This window comes from Rhipicephalus microplus, chromosome 3, assembly GCF_043290135.1.
Source record: "Rhipicephalus microplus isolate Deutch F79 chromosome 3, USDA_Rmic, whole genome shotgun sequence".
Taxonomy (NCBI): domain Eukaryota; kingdom Metazoa; phylum Arthropoda; class Arachnida; order Ixodida; family Ixodidae; genus Rhipicephalus; species Rhipicephalus microplus.
In genome coordinates this window covers 214,628,105-214,648,621 of record NC_134702.1, presented here as the reverse complement: position 1 = coordinate 214,648,621, position 20,517 = coordinate 214,628,105, and the positions used below count along the sequence as shown (strand labels likewise).

The following is a 20,517-nucleotide window of genomic DNA, read 5'->3' as shown; positions in this document are numbered from 1 at the left end:
GAGTTGTGGGCATTGATTAAAGAGTTTTCTAAATGCACACAAAAAAGAAATTTAGTACCAGAATGTTGTTTTTCGTTGCAGCGTCTGTATGTTTTTTTTCTTCGCGTTTTATCCTCCAGCAGCAAAAATATGAGCACTCTGCGTCAAAACGTCAAATGTCTGTAAATTTGATCACTTCTTCGAGGCCACAGCGTGAGCATTTTATCTAAAAGAAGTACAACTCTAAAGGCAACGGGGTCTTTTTTGATAGTGTACACTACGGTGGCTGCTGTGTGCTATCACGCGGTCTATCGCTGCTTAGTAACCAGGACGTGAGAAAGAACTCCCATGCGAAGCACCCCTCAATACGTACCTGCCCAAAGCAGGCCACCACCTACGACTCCTCTCACCTTGTTTTGGCATAGCGACCGCACGGTGACTAGATGGATGTCAACAGCCACGCGCATGACATGGCGGCACATTTTCAAACCCAAACTGCGACGCTGCCGCCAAACAACCCTAGCGCAGTCAGCTAGCCGCGCTACCGTGAAAAACAATGCCTTGGATGGCACGCCAATGGCATCTTTTTTTTTTGCGTTTCCGGTGTTGGAAAAGCCAGCAGTGTGTACGCGTGCTGCAGTGCTAAAACTGGGACCACTGCGTGCAGGACCAATAATGCGAGGACCACGTGTTGCTTATCGCCTCTCTTTCTTTTTTCTTCGTAATCAAGTTGAGTGCTAAGTCATGGATGTATTATTCAAAGATGACGGATTCTCTACTGAAGCGAAAGGCATACAGGAACTCAATTACTTACCCGAAAAATAAAGATAGGACGTATTCGAGGAAGAAGTGGCGGTTTCTTGCATAAATAAGAGGCAAACACGTCGTCATACTCGCTCACAGTAAATTTTCAAACCTTATTAACAGAATTTGAAAAACAACGAATTCAAAAGACTGTGATACTTTTTAGCAATGAATTTATTAACAAGAGGTGGTGAAAAGCGCGAACCCCAATTCATTCTTACAATTCTGTGTCACACAAGGCTTTACGCAATGCAGGGGCGAATTCGCTTGGCCTCCGGAGGTTCCTAGCCAACTAACTGTGTTAAAAGAGTTCGTTAGCGCTGACCTCCCCAACAAAGAGCGCAGGGTGCTATATTACCCTGCCCGCTTAAGAATTCGGCAGTGAGTGTCTGGAAGTGTGCCTTGATCTTTAGTTTTTTGACGTTTTGCATTCGGGCCGGCCCGAGCGAAAACCTTCCCTGTAGCCCACGCATTCATCGTCACGTCTCGCCCTGCATGGAATAGGCGAAAAAACCTCTTTTTGGATTCATTCCGTTCAAGACATCCTTTAGCGAGGCGTTTCCAGTTTCAGCGTGAGAAAGCGTGTGCCTTGTTGAGGGAGTTGTAGTGTGAATGGTTTCTAACAAATGAAATCATTTTACGCTGCCTTACTATGCAGCGCACATATGCGCTCTTTGTAAGCAGTAACACGACCGTGTGCCGACGTGCAGTTTCAGGGTATATTGAGGGCATGTTATTAGTTAGCTTATTTGTCTACATCATAATGACGTTCTGTGGACATTGAAAAAGTGATGAAATGCTCGTGTTTTAAAATATAACTAGGTTTGATGTGATCCTTGGCTAATTTCAATAAAGTAAGTTCTGTCGTTTTAGTTTAATTCGATGTGGTCTCTTCTCAATAGCGTTGGATAAGCTCTCAAGAAGTGGTCAGTATATTTCTGGTTCCACAGAAAAAAATAAACAAAATCGGTATTATTCACGACGAACCACCTTTATTGAATCTGCAATATTTCTTTACCACATTCTTGAAGGATTTATCAAGCGGTTTCTTCGATGGGCTTGTTGACGTCACAGTACACTTACAGTGCTGACGTTGCTGCAACGTGTAGACTATTTTATGATGTCCAAGTCCACGCAATTCCGAACACACGTTTGAACAATGCTGAGAACTCAGACACTTGAAGCTATGAGCAAAATTGAAATAATAAGATCTCAGGTTTCACTTTCCAAAGCTGCTATATGACAATAAAGTATGCCGTATACAGTGGAGGGCTCCGGAAATTTTGTAGCACCTGGTGTTTTTCAATGGGCACTGGCATCGCACACGTGCACGACACGGGTTCAAAATTTCGCCTGCAACAAAACATGACGGCCGCGGCTGAGACAGAACACGCGACTCTTTGATCAGCAGCCGAGCACCATAAGCGCTGCTGCACCGCAGTAAATACAATTAAAATTTACCCGAGATTTACTCCAAATAGTTTACATCGGCTTGGCCCGCACACACAATTTCGCGCTGATGTCGCGTTAAACACAGCCGTAAATTCGCAAGCACTTTTAAAGCAGTTGTTTTGACACCAGCACTCTAATTTAGAGGGACACTGAAGGCAACTAACAATTTACGCCACAGTAAAACTCAATGTACGAAAACGTCTAAAACAGCAATATTATCAACATAAGTGCCTTACTTACCGAGAAATTAAGCTAAATGTCTCACACGACAGGCCCATTGTGTCGAATTTTTCGTAAATGATTCCTATGACATGAGATCGTCCGACTACAATTAATCACTCACAGTAAAAGTACTGCAATAAAAAGAACCTTCCGTGCATCAAGAGACGTAATAAAATACTCGATGTCTGTTTTTGTTTGATTTACAAAAAAAAAAGAACCACCGGACGTAACAAGGAAAATCGTGCGAGTGGTTTGGTTTGGTTTATGAAAACTTTATTCTGAATGTCCGAGGGCGTGCACCCTTGCACACAGCGGGCCGCTCCCACGAAGGGACTGTTAGGTCGAGCCCTACCACCTCATCGTCGGCCCTCTCGAAAGCCCAAAATTGTGATAATATGTCCAGACTCCGGAGAGTGCAGTTCCACTTGCTGGACGATGCTGTGGTTCCAAGGTTCCATTTTCGCCTTGGTAAAGTACACAGGTCGTGTCATATATAGGCCCAGTTGAACTAAGGACGCCTGCCATCTCGAAGGCCTTGTCAGAAAGTTGTTCAATTGCCGTTGTTGCTGCTGTGGTTTCCGCTACTTTCGCTTTGCTGCTACTAATGGCGGTGGCCGCGAAGTAAAGCCGGGCAATGTAGCGCACAGCAACAGCGACGTGAAAGTGTTCACTTTGAGACGGGTAATATGAATTGCGCTAACACGATGCAGATCACGAAAACGTAATTTTATTTCAGAATAAACAGTTCCTTGGAACAAAGATAGCACTACGAGGTTTCTGTACTGCCATTTCAGCAAGTAACATCGACTTGTTATTTGCTTTTAGGGTTCCTTTAACTCAAAAGAATTTAAAAAAAGAGAGCTCTAGTTTGAAAGAAGTAAGAAACAATTCCTACAAGTCATCTTATTAACGTCCCCATGACGTCCCGCGACCATCTATCCGTGCAGTAATGGAGGATCGCAACTAAAGAATGTATCGCTTTGATATAGCTGCGTCAGCACACAATCCTAGCGACCGCTCACGTGCCGCCGAGGCGCAATACTCGTCCGAGCCGGTGAAAAAAAAAAAGAAGATCGTTGTTTATGACGACGGTCCTTCCTAGTTTGTTTCTCTGCGGTCTTCTGTGCTTGCGGGTGTCTTTTTACGTTCGTTACAGAAGGACGTCGCAATAAATAACACTGTATACGCTGGCGGTGTTGCTCTTTTTTATTTCTTACGACGCAGTGTTTGTTCACCAAATTCGTCGCTCCCTTTCATTATTCAGCCGATGAGATGCGCGTCCCGTGGTACGAGATTTCCTCACGGATCGCTTAAACTCAAAGCATCGCACTCGTTTGTCTTCGCCAGAATCGGCGTTCCGAGTGCGTGGCCGGTCAGTGAATCGTACCGTTGCCCGACCGCCATGAATTATGCGTGGCTATTATTATAGTGTAGGCGTATGTACAAACCGTGGGATTGGGGGGACAGAAGTCAGTAAAATGTACTTCTCGTAAAAAACAGTAAGAAATGCTGATCTGCTTTTCTAAGGCCTCGAGTGGCATACGATCACTGCGGCGAATGCCACTCGGCGTGCACAAGTGAACAAACTAGCACCGATGCAGAAACGCGCCGACTGAAAGAGAAAAACATTTCGCTCGTGAACACACACATCTGCGAGTATCACGAAGATGTTTCTTGGCAAACATTTCACTGGTTCGCAATAGTTCACTGAGAGAAGAAATAGTGGAGAAGGAAAGGCAGGCACGTTAACAAGTTTAGGGTGACCGGTTTGCTGCTGTGCACGCAAGAACAGGATAGCGGACATTTAAAGATGGCAAGGAAAGAGACGTACAAATACAGCACATATCCACACCACCCGACACTCTTGTGCGGTACGCGTCATCGCTGTCACAGCCACTTGTGAAAGTCCAGCTTTCTTGAAATCCTCGGTAGTGGCTTCCTCGTCGACAGTGATGTCTTCCCCTCACCCCTTTCCCCAGCACAGGGTAGCCAGCCATTCTAAGAACTGGCTAACCTCCCTGTCTTTCCGCTTAAACTTTCTTCTTCCTCCTCTTCTAGTCGACGACTTGCAGGAATAACTTCGACAGAGTTTGTCTATTCCGAAGTAGCGCTAGCGTGTTGACACTATTGACAAGATCCCTTGAGGTCTCAATGACACGTAGTGAATTCTTCGGAACTTATTTGCAACACGTTGTCACCGGTCTATCCATATTACAACGCCTGTGTATGCACAAGAAAAATAATATACTAAAATTTGGCTGCTCCTAAAGCTGAAATGGGCAATATCGACAACGATCTGGGCACTTACGTCATAAGAAGCTATATGTCCGCAACTAAGGTCAATATTATCGCCAATGTTGTTGCTTTGCCCCGCCGCGGTGGTCCAGTGGCTAAGGTACTCGGCTGCTGAAACGCAGATCGCGGGATCGAATCCCAGCTGCGGCGGCTGCATTTCCGATAGTGGCGGAAATGTTGTAGGCCCGTGTGCTCAGATTTGGGTGCACGTTCAAGAACCCCAGGTGGTCAAAATTTCCAGAGCTCTCCACTACAGCGTCTCTCACAATCATGTGCAGGTTTTGAGACGTTAAACCCCACATATCAAGCATCAATGTTGTTGCTTTCTATCATTAAAATAGCATCAAACGCATAGAGTGTCAATAAATTACTCCAAGATCAATTGTAATAAGGCTTGCAGCGCAAGCACGGAAGTGCTGGAAGAAAGACAAACAGAACAGGCCGGTGATTTCAATCATACAGCCATTGTCTGGCCGGCGACTTCAGTTCTGTGTAACAGTAATCGCCAAGAATTGCTTCACTTTCTCCATACGGTGCACAATCATAACCTGTCACAATTGGTAAAATAACCCAGTCGAGGTGATAATATTTTTGATCTAATACTGGCAAACCATCTTGAATACGGAAGCGCTCTCGTTCTTGAAGAAATAACTGATCACAACGCTGTACACTGGTCCCTGAAAGTACCACGCTCCAAGAAAAGAAAAGAACCGAAAACTATTCTCAACTATTCTTGTGCAGACATTAACAAAATGAACCAAATGTTTGCGTAATTTCTGCTTGGTTACTTTCATGATTTTGCTGATCGATCAGTTAAGGACAACTGGTCTTTATTTAAAGACTTTTTTATAGAACTGCAAGATTACTGTGGGCCAAAAATATTCTTCTTGTGCAAAGCAGATGGTCCTTGGTTCACACGGGACGTGAACCAAACCATCAAAAAAAAAGAGAAATTGGCGTTTAGAAAAACTTCGAGGTCAAAGAGTGATTCAGACAGGATGAATTACAAACAGCTGTGTACGTTAGCAATATCCACAATAACTGATGCTAAAAACAATTACTCTGCCTGTACTCTAAGCAACCTGATGAGGACCGACCCTGGAAAATTTTGGAAGGTTACCGACCCGAAAGACAAGCAATCTAGCGTCCAACTTAAGTGTGAAAATGGTACCTTACAGTCGGTCGAAGAATTTGCCGAAATTTTCAATCAACGTTTTGCTTCAGTTTTATCAGACAAACTGCCACTACAATCACCGGATGTAAACTTTTGCACGAGTTTCAGTCTATCAAGATAACAGAAACTGGCGTGGCGCGTGCTTTAGAGAGACTACCGTACAGAACTTTTCCTAGTCCGGATCGTATCAGCGCAAAACGCTAGCGTAAATGAACTCATCCTACCTCTTATCTCTAATATTTCAACAGTCACTGGATTCAGGGTGCCTTCCTGAAGACTGGAAAATCGCGAATGTTAATCCTTGCTTTAAATCTTCAGACCAGCACATCGCTAACAATTACCGTCCCATTTCACTGACATCAATTTATTGTAAGATACTCGAACATATCTTTTACAGCCACATAATGTCTCACCTTCAATTCAATGATCTACTTTTTGAAAACCAACACGGCTTTCAGAAACATAAATCCTGAGTTTCTCAGCTGTTTGAGCTAGTAAGTAATTTACACAACTCCATCAATAGGTCCTTTTAATTCGATGCTATTTGTATTCATTTTTCTAAAGCACTTGATCGCGTTCCTAATCAACGTATTCCATCAAAACTGTGTAGTTTACAGTGAGATAAAAAAATTTCAGTGGATTGAAGGCTTTCTAACAAACAAGTTTCAATGTCTTAAAATCAACTCCTACATATCTAAACAGACAAAGGTCAAATCGGGCGTTACACAAGGGTCACTTTTAGGGCCGCTGCTATTTATAGTCTATATCAACGATATATCACCTAACATGCAGTCTACCTTACGACTTTTCGCTGATGACTGCGTAATATATAAAAAAATAGGCAACTAGAACAAAACTTTAACCCTGCAATCTGACCTAACGACGCTTTCCCGATGGTGCAGCAAACAGCAATCGAAAATTAACGTTCAAAAGACCAACCATGTTAAATTCAGTCGAGATGCCGATGTATTGTCGACTGTATACCTCATCAACAACTCCTCCGTTGAAACAGCAACGTCAAATAAATACTTAGGTGTCACTCTGCATTACAATATTAAGTGAAACAAGCATGTAAAATTGATTACCAGCAAAGCATTTCGTAAGCTTGGCCTTTTAAAACGCCCCCTATATCTGCATACCTCGCACATTAAACTTCAGGCGAAGAATTCACTCATCAAACCATCCTTAGAGTATGCTTCTAACATAAGGCATCCTCATCAATCATATCTATCTGACATGCTTGAGTCAATTCAAAATTAAGCTGCATGGTTCATTGTTTTCTTATACTCATGGTTTCACGGTGTATCATTAATAAAAGGAACTCTTAGTATATTACCACTTTTTACACGCAGAAAATATGCCACGTTCCAGAACCAACAGTTCTTTCTCACGGAAATTCATTGACCCATGAACATATGAGCCCGATGTGATCATGATCACAAGGTATACGGCCACAATGCGCTCGCACAGTAAAATATTTACACTCTCCTTTTGTTTTAATAATAAATGAGTAAAATATACTACCGCCCAAAATTGCACATATTGAAGAAATAGCAGGTTTCCAGTCTGCCCTGCTATCTTACCCAAGTGAGCAATCCTGCCATATAGCTGAATCGTCGAATTCAAAGTTTGAATTATTCCCTGTATATTTTTTGCTATATTGCACTTTGTCATATATTCAATGATCGCCTATTTTACTCTAATGAACCTCCTATTACTCATCTGTGTATGCTTTTTTTACCTTGCGTTTGCATTATGTTTGTTGTTATTGCATTTTTTTGTTTTTTCACGCTTGATATTTTTTGCTTCGTTTTCATCATTCGTTGTACTCTGTATTGTATTCCACCCCTATGTAATGCCCATTCTTGGGTCCTTAGGGTCAAATAAAAAAAAAGAAAATGAAAGTGAGGATTGGAAGGCAATAAGGACAATACTAGCGCAGACTACCAACTGACTTTTCTTCCAGCACTTTTGTGCTTGCGCTGAGTTTAACCAACTAGCCCAAATAGCTCTTCTTCTCCACTAACAAGCTTAGCGCTCGTTCTTCTGGACCCTGGCAACGCATGGCGCTTCAGCGAGCGCGGGAAAGATGGACGCACACGCATTTGCCCGATCTTTGTTCTCTCGGCTCAGTGAGGCTCCGTGCGGCCTGCAGCTGCTTTCACGCTGGACGAAGTTCAGAACATAAGTGTACCACTCCTATTTAGCCGCCTTGATTTTACAAGGCTGGCCAATTCAAAACACCTCACGAAGTTCATCACAAGTCATTCTTTTATACGGAGCAGAAGACAAAAGTCAACAGTACATAAAGCCAAAACTGCGTTAGAAGCCGCAAGTTCGAATGCGCGACACGAAAAGTTGTTGGAACTGAAGGAATTTCGACACTTCGGGACGAATGGACAAACGTTATCTATGTATCTGTTTCCGATATAGAACAGGCGCATTTGCGCTTGCATGGGCGAGGCGTGGTGCAGTTTTTAGCAAAATTAGCTTTCGTCAAGCAGGAAGGGCAAGATATTTCGCAATGACTATGAGTGCAGAATTGATCGTTAAATTGAAGTAACTAAGGCTTCCATATTCTGAGTGTCCCCTATAGTTCAAAATTTGGTGTCATCACAATATCCAGAAAAGGGTGTCAGAATTTACCCATTGTGAATTTTCCATGAGTATACGGTGTGGCATAGTATCATTTTTTTCCCATCGCGCAAGCTATTTCAAACCTGCGCGTGGGCTTAAACAATGCTGTTAGAAAAGTGGTCAGCACGACGCAATTTACAATAGCGAAGCTTTTCATGCTTCGTAGGCACTTGGGCGTGGGCCCCAATCAAGATGTCGTCACTGCGTATCTCTGCATACACTGCGCGATGCAACATCACAAAAGCGACGACAAATCGTCGCTAACTTTTCGGCCACTTCCTCGAAAACCAGGAAGCGAGGCAAGATAGCCGGTAGAGCAACGTTTATATCTGTTCTGGAAGAATAAACACTGGTTAACTTCGAATGAAAAAATACGTATCCCTCTATCCGGGTGATCAAAGTGGGCGCGGGGTTTTGAAGACACACACACACACACACACACACACACACACACACACACACACACACACACACACACACACACACAAAGGCGCATGCAGTTTCCCATCACAGGGGCAGAACACGGGATTGTGACGCCAGAACGGTTCCTGTTTCCTCGAAGTCAGTGTGGGTGGACATCCATTTCCTGGACGCGACAGCTGACCGATGATCTCAGGGAAGGAAGAAGAGCCCCTCCTTTCTCCGCTGCTCCTTCCGGGCTAAATCCCGACTCTTACGACAACGCGTTGTTAGTTTGGGATCCAGTGGCTGTTCTGGCACCGTCATCAACTGTTGCAAGAAAGAAGCAGAGGTTAGAGCGTAATATTTTGCAAAGCATCTATCTTCTTTTTTGTTTTTAGCGTAGAACTTATGCACATACTTTATCATGAAACCCCACCAACTCGCCAAGTTTGCCTGTCTTTCTCATTCGTCGTATGCTCTCTGTGTGGAAAGGTTGTAGGCGCAATGTGAACGAAGTGCTAGTATGCCTCGCGCTGCTGCCTAAGGAGGTTATTACCTATACCAGCCTTGTAAATAATGCATAATGCAGTGGTGGGACATTAGCTGACTTTTGTGTTAACGAAGCACTTTAAAAGTGTGCAACCTTTCTTCTTTCTTTGTTTTTGTTGGCCGCAGCAAACTTCGGTGCTCTGGTCTCCAGTACTGTAGTGGAACGTAACTTTTCTCACCATAGATAATTACTCGCATGAACACATTGACGCTTTTGTTAAATAAAAGGCGTTCTTGTTTATATCTCGATTATAAACACAGCCAAATTAGGTTGTTCAGTGAAGCGCTAAAAAAACTCCTCATAGGTATATCACTCAGAAAGAAACGAAACAGCCTATCACCGCAAACGTTTTCAATACACTTTCGTGTCTGATTTAGGGAGCGTTTGAAAGGGTACATGCTCAAGCGTTTGGATTTGCGACTGCCTCAGTTCTGCAAACTTGAACTTCTGTCTAACGGCCGGGATCACTGCTGACGAAGCTGTCCATACACGATTATCTGCTTGTGTGTACGTCACCTCCAGCTCCCGCACCCGCTCTTTTCGAATTTCTGATCGCAAGGTTATCAGCTTCATTAGTTTTGGTTTGGATGTCATACATGATACTAACGTGCCCCATCTAATAGGGTTTCCTTCCCCATCAAGGGGAGGGGGCGAACGTTCGTCACAGCGCCTCCAATCTATTGGGTCAATCTAAGAGGCAGACACTTTCAACCCCCTCCCCCTTTTGGTAGCTAGGGGCGGCCTCCACCAATGTCCCTTCCTGCGCACGCTACTCCTACTGTACCGATTTTCACATTGAACAATTCTAAAGCAGCACGCTGTCGGAAAGATCGTTTGAGGTCATCATCATCATCCTCATCATCATCATCATCATCATCAGCCTGACTACGTCCACTGAAGGACAAAGGCCTCTCCCATGTTCCGACAGTTAACCCGGTCCTGTGCTTGCTGCTGCCAATTTACACCCGCAAACTTCTTAATCTCTTCTGCCCACCTAACCTTCTGTCTCCCCCTAAACCGTTTGCCTTCTCTGGGAATCTAGTTAGTTACCCTTGAGGACCAGCGGTTATCCTGTCTACGCGCTACATGTCCGGCCCATGTCCATTTCTTCTTCTCGATTTCAGCTATGATATCCTTAACCCCCGTTTGTTCCCTAATCCACTCTGCTCTCTTCTTGTCTTTTAAGGTTACACCTACCATTTTCTTTCCATTTCTCGCTGCGTCGTCCTCATTAAGCGGAACCCTCTTTGTAAGTCTTCAGGTTTCTGCTCCGTAGCTAAGTACCGGCAAGATACAGCTGTTATATACCTTTCTCTTGAGGGATAGTGGCAATATACCTGTCATAATTTGAGAGTGCTTGCTAAATGTGCTCCACCCCACTCTTATTCTTCTAGTTACTTCAATCTCGTGGCTCGGCTCCGCGGTTATTACCTGCCCTAAGTAGACATAGTCTTTTACAACAAGTGCACTATTATCTATCTCGAAGCGCTGCTCTTTTCCGAGGTTGTTGTACATTACTTTCGTTTTCTGCAGATTCATTTTAATACCCACCTTTCTGCTCTCCTTGTCTAACTCCGTAATCATGAGTTGCAATTCGTCCCCTGAGTTACTCAGCAATGCAATGTCATCGGCGAAGCGCAGGTTACTAAGGTACTCTCCATTTACCCTTATCCCTAACTGTTCCCATTCTAGGCTTCTGTAAACCTTCTGTAAGCATGCAGTAAATAGAGTTGGGGAGATTGTGTCCCCCTGCCTTACACCCTTCTTGATTGGTATTCTGTTGCTTTTTTTATGAAGCACTATGGTAGCAGTTCATACCCAGTAGATTTCTTCCAGGATGTTTATATAAACTTGATCGACACCCTGATTCCGCAGTGTCTGCATGACGGCTGATATTTCTACTGAATCAAATGCCTTCTCGTAAACTATGAAGGCTATGTATAGTGGTTGGTTATATTGTGCGCATTTCTCTATTACCTCATTGATAATATGAATGTGGTCGATTGTTGAGTAGCGTGTTCGAAATCCTGCTTGTTCCGTTGGTTGATTGAATTCTAATGTTTTCGTTATTCTGTTAGCAATTGCCTTTGTAAATAGCTTGTATACTACAGAGAGCAAGCTAATCGGCCTGTATTTCTTGAAGTCCTTGTCATCTCCTTTCTTATGTATTAAGATGATGTTAGCGTTCTTCCAAGACTCTGGTACCCATCTCGTCAGGAGACGCCTCGTAAACAGGGTGCCTAGTTTTTCTAACACAATCTGTCCTCCATCTTTCAATAGATCTGATGTTACCTAATCCTAACCAGCAGCTTTGCCTCTTTGCATGCTCTCCAAAGCTTTTCTGGCTTCTTCTATCATTACTGGTGGGGTATCATCTGGGTTACTGCTAGTTCTTATAGTATTAAAGTCGTGATTGTCCCGGCTACTGTACAGATCTCTGTAAAACTCCTCCGCTATTTGAACTATCCTATCCATATTGGTAGTTATTTTGTCTTCTTTGTCCCTTAGTGCATACATCCAATTTTCGCCTATCCCAAGTTTCCTCTTCACTGCTTTGACGCTTCCTCCGTTTTTCAGAGCGTGTTCAATTCTATTCATGTTATACCTTCTTACATCGGATACCTTGCACCTATTAATCAACTTCGAAAGCTCTGCCAGTTCTATTTTGTCTGTTGTACTTGAGATTTTCATGATTTGACGCTTCTTAATAAGATTTTTCGTTTCCTGGGAAAGCTTGCCAGTGTCCTGTCTAACTACCCTGCCTCCAACTTCCACTGCACACTCCGTAATGATACTCGTCAGATTATCATTCATTGTACCTGTGCTAAGGTTGGTTTCCTCACTAAGAGTCGAGTACCTGTTCTGAAGCTAGACTCTGAATTCCTGTACTTTCCCTCTCAATGCTAGCTCATTGATTGGCTTCTTGGGTATCAGTTTCTGTCGTTCCTTTCTCAAGTCTAGGCGAATTCGAGACCGTACCATTCTATGGTCACATCATCGTACCTTGCCAACCACTTCCACATCCTGCAAGATGCCTGGGTGTGCACTCATTATAAAGTCTAGGTCGTTCTTATTTTCGCCTTTAGGGCTCCTCCGTGTCCACTTGCGGTTTCCTCGTTTTCGGTAGAAGGTATTCAAAATCCGTAAATTATTGCGTTCTGCGAATTCTACTAGTAGCTCTCCTCTGGCGTTTCTAGTACCGATGCCATAATCTCCTACTGCCTGGTCTCCAACCTGCTTCTTCCCTGTCTTTGCATTAAAATCTCCCATCAGTATTGTATACTGTGTTTTTACCTTACTCTTTGCCGATTCCACGTCTTCATAGAAGCTTTCAACTGAAGCGTCATCATGTCTGGATGTAGGCGCGTAAGCTTGTACCACCTTCATATTGTATCTCTTATTCAGTTTAATTACGATACCTACCACACTTTCATTAATGCTATAGTATTCCTCTAAGTTGCCAGCTATGTTTCTGTGAATTAGGAACACCACTCCCAGTTCTCTTCTGTCAGCCAAGCCCCGATAGCAAAGGACGTGCCCATTCTGTAGCATCGTATAGGCCTCATCTGTCCTGCTAACCTCACTGAACCCTATTATATCCCATTTAACACCCTCTAGCCCCGCCGCGGTGGTCTAGTGGCTAAGGTACTCGGCTGCTGACCCGCTGGTCGCGGGTTCAAATCCCGGCTGCGGCGGCTGCATTTCCGATGGAGGCGGAAATGTTGTAGGCCCGTGTACTCAGATTTGGGTGCACGTTAAAGAACCCCAGGTGGTCAAAATTTCCGGAGCCCTCCACTACGGCGTCTCTCATAATCATATGGTGGTTTTGGGACGTTAAACCCCACAAATCTATCTATCTATCTATCTTAACACCCTCTAGCTCCTCGAATAGTACAGCTAGACTGCCCTCACTAGATAAGGTTCTAGCGTTAAACATTGCCAAGTTTAGGTTCTAATGGCAGCCTGTCCGGATCCAGAGATTCTTAGCACCCTCTGCTGCGTTGAAGATCTGACCACCGCCATGGTCGGTTGCTTCGCAGCTGCTGGGGACTGAGGGCCGTGAATTATTTGACGTATGCATGTGGAAGGTGGTGGCCAGATACTGCATAGGGTGGCCAATCCTTCTCTGGTGAGGGAGTGCGTTCCCGGCGGTGGTTACTGGTGAGGCCGCACCCCAGGTCTCGTAATGCAGTTCCATCACCACGCGGATTTTTTTTATCCGGTTAGGAGCTGCGTGGCACCGGGATTTGAACCACGGACCTATTGCATGCGAGGCGGATGCTCTAACCACTACGCCATCGCTGCCGTTTGAGGTGCTTTCCACCAAAAATTTTTTCAGTATATTGTGACCGCAGAGAAGCAGAAGGTGACTACGTGTATTGTTTTGAACTGTTATGACCCGGTCAAAAATTGCATAAATCAATACCTCATGTAAATAAGAGACAGCAAGAACCACCTCCCTCGAGTAATTTTTCATTTTAGGACATGACTGGTGGAGACTCGCACACGTCACCCTGGCTCCACATTTTATTAGAAAATGTAGAAAAGAAAAAAAATCAAGAAGCACATTGAGTCGTAGTGGTCTTACCTGTCAGTTGAAGCTGCCATTTACTTCAGTGCGCAAACATAATAATGAGGTAGATAGGTGGGCTAGCAAGAAAGTGTTGCATATTGTAAAAAAATCAGCACGGACAAAACAGAGCACAATAAGAGAATGACACATTGCGAGCTTTGTCTAACAACTGAACTTTATTGAAAAAAATTTGGACGCAACGAAAATCAACACACACAAGTGCGGGAAATTTCAATAGCTTCAGTTCTTATTCGTACGCTGTCCTTCCCCTCGTGTGTTTCGTTTTGTTCGCACTGATGCTTCACAGCAAGTGTGGTATTATTGTGCACGTGTACTCCATCAATGTCAGGGCATATGAGACATTCTCGTAGCAATAATCCACGCTTGCATGAACTGAATTCATGCAAGAACCGCATCACGAGAGTTCTAGGTATTGCCGTTTTGTACGCACAACTTTATCAAACGAAATAGCTCCTCCTAAACTTCACCTACATGTTCTCACGTATTTCCCTCCACATGCTTGTTTTTTTTCTCAGTGTAGTCATCACTTCTTCATTAAGTCACTCATTAAACTCACTAGAAAACTGACATGATTCCTTATGGTTTCACCTAAGACGACTCGATAGGCAAAAGGCGTAATTTTTGCGTTTTCCTTCTTCATCCGTCAATTATTCCTTCCTCGCCACCCTCCAAAATTTCCACCCACCTTGTGTTTGAAGACAATAGCGTATAATGTCTCATTCTCACGTTCATCCCTCCGTCCGTACATGTCTTGGCCCAGCGGCGCTCAGCCTGCTATAGTATGCAGTCTGCTATAGCCTGCTATAGTATGCTGCAGTCTCCTCGTTTCTTCCTGTTGTATCCACTTGGAGAAGTCTCGTGGGTCTACCTAGCGCTCGCGTTTTGCTAGCCTATAGCGTCGCTGTCCCCGCTTCTGCAAGAAGGAGGACGACCGGATCGCCTTTCATTCTCACCAACTCCATATCAATAGGCAGAAGCTTTGCACCGGATACACTTTGTGATTTGCAAACGTGTCCTTCAGTTTTTTCCACGGATCAGAGACATTGCTCTCGCACCTTACCTGCTCTGGTTTTCTCCTGCATCCGTTATAGGCCACACTTTTATACAAGCAACGAAGTCATCTGATGACGTAACCGTAAGAACTTACTTCAGAACCCACCACAGTGACGTCCTCCCGGTGTTGTGAATTTTCCCGATTTATGAGATCACGATGAAGTCTCAAGATAACGTCATCATACGAAGGAAATATTTTTGCATCATGCGTGCTGATGCAGACAACGGTCAACTTCTGCGCTTGACAGGGTGCCTAAGGCCTTCTCTAAAACGCGAGAACGATGTCGTATGCTGCAACCTGATTCTTCGTTATCGGGATTAGAACTGAAACCAGGTCCCGGAAGCTCATCGCTAGTTTCGGTTTCAAGAAACATGCATGCTCCTAGAGATGGCCGGGCATCCTGAGATCCGGCTAATTGGAATGAGGTTTATGTGAATGTTCGCATTTATTGCCTTTCACAACTTTTGCAAATAAAAGAAATGATGTCCCAGTGAAGAACTTATGTATATTTTCATTTCTGATTGTGTGACCTTTAAATCAGGCGAAGGGCGGGAAGTGTTTCACTTGTGTTCGTAGTGCATCTCCACTCCTTCTTGCCCTATCGCTCAGCAATATTAGAAGTTCAATCATACTCAGCTAGCTCACTCTGTTGGCGTGTCTACAGCGAGAAAGATAAAGACAGAAAGTTGTTACGCCGGTCAAGCCAACCATGCACTCGTCGAAGATGGCGTAATAGGGCAATACTTGTTTTTCACGGCTCTGCGGCACGCTCACCTGAACATTCCCAGTTTTAGTGTGCTAACCCGAGCACTTCCTACAGGCAACGGGTGAGCGCAAGAGTTCGGACCCATTATTTGAGCAGGTATTGATTTTGTACGAGTACATAAGAGTAAAACCAGTTCTCGGCAAGTCTGACTGTATTAAAAGTAGTGCAGGGTCGCTTGACTAATTGGCAAAGACGGAAGCCAAGCTCCTGTTGGGAAAATTCGTTTATTGAAAGCCTCGAATTCGAGTTTACTCGGCTGCATAGTTTTACTTCTTTTTACTTTCGACGCGTAGTTCAAATGATGTCAAGTAATTATACGCTGCTTCCTGCTTATGAAAATCTTGTAGCCGCGGTTTGAAAATGTTTCAGTCTTTACTGCTAATAGCATCACTCAAGTACCCGTGATGGACAAAGTACTTCAAAAAATTATTACAGAGAATGTCGATGAATTCAACATTTTGACAAGTGAACTTTTTTGCGTCGACGCAACACTGATTCCCTGGCGAAGACAAATCAACTTACTGAAACACTGCTTCGAGCGATGTTCTTTCTCAAGAAACTTCTGATCGCTTCAAGCGTATTTGTGCCTCTGAACTTCAGTTTCGTTTGGTACTCAAGTTCTGTAACAAAACTATATGCGCTGTCATAACTAACGTGATTGAGTCATTTATGACATTTCCTAATTGTGATTGTAAATACTTTTCGCATTGGTTCGGATGTTCTGGATTCCACGTTTCCTCATCATGTCTGTATGTCATTGTTAAGTGAAAGCTTGTTTTACAGATTGACACTTTCACACTACGTGTATGTCCGTTTTTTATACAAAACATGCTACCAAAACTTCCTCTTATTTTGGGCGATCGAGTTTAGCTTAAAGAAAAATCAGTCAGCCTATGTTTTGCCTCGTCAGAAAACACGAACAAAATTTAGAAAGAAAAGATTAGCAAAGCGGCTGCATCGCCCAAGCGACCAGTGGATCTGGTGGTGGTTGTGATTTCAAGAATAAGAAGGCGCCTAATTTCTGCAGCCCGGTAGGGAGCACGGCAAAGAAGGCACGAGCGCATTCCGCTTGCATGTGAAGTGGGAAAGATGGGCTTCCACGGCAACCCTCCTCCTTTGAAGTTTAAGGAGCGTAGCTCTTTAAGGCGTGGGCAGAGCATCCCGTCGTAGTTGTATGTAGACACCTCTCGTTAGTTCTTGAACCAGCCGTAGAGGGTGGTACTTGTACATATAAGGAAATGAATATATGCTGAAAAATACAAGTGGTACGATTAGAGGATGTTCCTGTATGAATATGCTGTGATAAAAATCACAGCATATTTATGAAGTAAATGATGATAAGTGGGGCGAAGCGTCCGTCATTCTGTCCGTGCTACCGGCCGTGAGTTCGCTCTTGCTTTCATTCATCCGTGCGTCCATCCATCCGGCCGTTCGTGCATAGATTCGTGCGTCCGTACGTCCTCTAATGCGTCCCTCCCTGCGTCCATCTGTCCGTCTATGCATTCATATCTGCGTTCGTCTATGCGTTCGTTCTTCCTTCCAAGCGTCCATCCCTGCGTTCGTTCATGCGCCCAATCATCCTCCGTCCGTCTGTCCATCGGTGCGTTTATTCGTGCTTCCGTCCGTTTGTGCATTCGTTCATGCATCCGTACGCCCATGCGTCCATCCATTCTTTCGTGCGTCCGTCCATGCGTCAAATAGACAGACAAACGACGGACTGATGGCCAGCGGATGATTCACTGTTTGCCAATCAAACGTATGATACGCGCAAGGCGGTGGCGGCTCGCACTCGAAGACGGAACCCCGATGTGCGAGCGCACGAGAAAATAGGAATGGCGTCACACGAATACGTTGGCCATCGCGTGTTTGTTGGCGGCGCCGTTCGCTAGGGGACGCAGTGTAGTAAAGCTAAAGCCGTTATGGCGCGCGTGTGCGTTCAGAAAGTCGGCGGATAAACAAGGCTACTGAGTGGCATGCGCGCAAGCTGGCGGTGGCTCGCGCTCGATGACGGAACCCCGATGTGTGAGCGCGCGAGGTAGAAGCGTGCCGTGAAGCTGCGCGGCGGCGCGGACAAGATTCCGGTGTACGAGAACGGGAGGCCGAAGCGGCGCGGCAGCGCCTTGCGGACCCAACTTCGCTCAATTCTCCATCAATTACCCTATAGATATGCGGACATTTTTTCATGCTTTTCCTCTATTTCTGGACGTCACAAGCGGCACTGCCGCAGCCGACAGCGAATACATGGGAGGTATAGGAAGTTTCCACACCCTGCTGATGTGTGCGAGACTGTACTCGGGGACAACTTAGCTTCACACGGGAGGGAAGGATAAGGACGAGGAGATTACGCAAAATAGGGTTGCTTTGCATCTAGTACGGCAGTTTTCACTTAATTTCGGTTGTCTCTGAGTATATCTGTGTTAACGTCCATCTTATTTCTCACTTGTACTTTCCAAACTTTGAATCTGCGTACTGGAGGTGTCGTTTGCGTGCGTATTATATGTCTTTTACATGTCTTATACAAGTTTCTGAAACATCGTGTTCTTCCCGTGTTTTCTCAGGTTGGAGCCCTCTCACGTGCATCATACTACCTCAGCACTTCTGACACCGTGAGTATTACGTCGTTCTCAATTAAAGAGGACTTGAAATTCTGTGTCATGCATCTCGTAGTATATGCATATGGACCTGACTTTATGTATATAGGCCTGACCATTGCTGTAATTAAGCAGTGCTTACCATGTTGCCCACGCTCATCCACCAATTCTGTGATGTCGGTCGGGGTTCAAGTAAGCAAAATATACTAAAGGTTTAGTTTCGTGAAAAGGAAAAAAATGACGCTGGCTATCTTAGCAATGCATTTTCGAAGTGAATTTCTATACAGATTAGTCTGTAAAACTTTCAGACGCAAAAAAGTGCTTCAAAAAAGCTTAGCAAGTTTACAAAAAAAGCAAGGAGTGTCTTTGCACATAGATTTGTGCGATAGCCACAGACCGTATTTCTGGTAGCTGTTTTTCTAGTCTCGGTGCGTCTCGCATTGCTCACGAGAATGAACGGTTCCTTATTGCAGTAATCAAGCCATTTATTTTAGCAGAACTAGGCAGGGCCTGCAGAAATAAAAAAAGGAATGTGGTTGATTTTGCTCTGTGTAAGCAAAATGCTTTTATGAACCTCGGTATTGCATACTCACTTGAACAACAAAACTGCAGTTAGAACTTTCGCACAAGTTAGGGCGTTAGTACGCAGGCATAACCACCTCCTGTTTTTCAAAATGGAGTTTAAGTGACCACGCACGTTCATGCGGTGTTTTTGGTTAGCTTCACAGTTGGGTTCATCAGAAGTATCTCACGAATATTCCTAGCTTCTGTTGAGCCTTCAACGGAGACTTCGGAATTGACTATGCGAGGCAGAGGATGACAACAAATCCGGCGGAACGAAAGGAAGGTGGGTAAGATTGGGCGAGGCGACTGGCGCAAGCAAGCGTTGCGTGATGGCGCCAGTGGCTCTTTCGGGGCCGTTGCCCTGATTTCCCGAGATTGCCGATAAATTTCTATTTCACGCTGCCGGGCGTACCCTAAGCCGTTGGTAAAGAGCACAAACCCCTGGACCTTTAAGTTTCAAGTAAACTGCGCCCGCATGATGCGGCCATTGTAAGCGCTAAAAACAGAGACAGGGGCTGTACAGCGGCCGGGTCGTAATTGTAGTCGGGAAGCGGCGCGTGAAGTTTCCATAAGGAGGCTAAATGACGAGGATAAAGAGACCAGACGAATGGCTATGTTGTGCAGCTTCTCGAAAAGAAAATACGAGCAGACAAACCACAACACCATAACAGCGTAAAGCAGAGTGTATGAGCAATGCCAGAACTCGGAACAATGTTTCATTCAGAAAGTGAGTTCTATTTCTATATATATAAGACACGAGTCCAACGCCAATGCGTCAGAAAGTGGTGCTTTACGCCCACACTTGGTTCTTACGCCCACACTTGCACTTACGCCCACACTTACGACCACACTTGGTGTCAGAAAGTGGTGCTTCACACACACACACACACACACACACACACACACACACACACACACACACACACACACACACACACACACACACACACACACACACACACACACACACACGCACGCACGCACACACACACACACACACAAAGTATGTAATATACGAAACCCACTAATGTGGTCGTCCGTTAATTTGTACAATTAGGTACAATGTCTTACTCGCGCTTTGAGGAAATGGTCATTTGCCCATCTACACAGCATTCAAAGACTTTGGACAGCCCAAGTTTGGCACATTTCTTCGTGCTTCTTCTGGGAAACATATTAATTTTCTTGGCGCACCGGTACGCTGGTCGGCCCCAAAACTGGTTACTGTCTGTATAGACTATAATTGTGAGCAGCGTCGTCCAAATCACTCTCTTTTTTTTCTGTGTAACCGTTTTGGAGGCTGCCCTGATTTATTTATTCATTTGTGTGGTTTAACGCCTCAAAACAACCATGTGATTACGAGAGACACCGTAGTGGATGACTGAAAAAGTTTAGACTACCTGGGGTTCTTTAACGTGTACCGAAGTCTTAGCACA

General features: G+C 44.6%; 1 protein-coding gene across 1 annotated transcript in view; it reads left to right on the top strand.

The window, feature by feature from the left end:
• The window catches only part of LOC142804125 (uncharacterized), a 283,131-nt gene that overhangs the window by 85,991 nt on the left and 176,623 nt on the right, over positions 1 to 20,517 (top strand). The window contains exon 2 of the mRNA XM_075890708.1: positions 18,488 to 18,535. The gene's annotated coding sequence lies outside the window, so the exon portion shown is untranslated. The remainder of the gene's footprint in view (positions 1 to 18,487; positions 18,536 to 20,517) is intronic.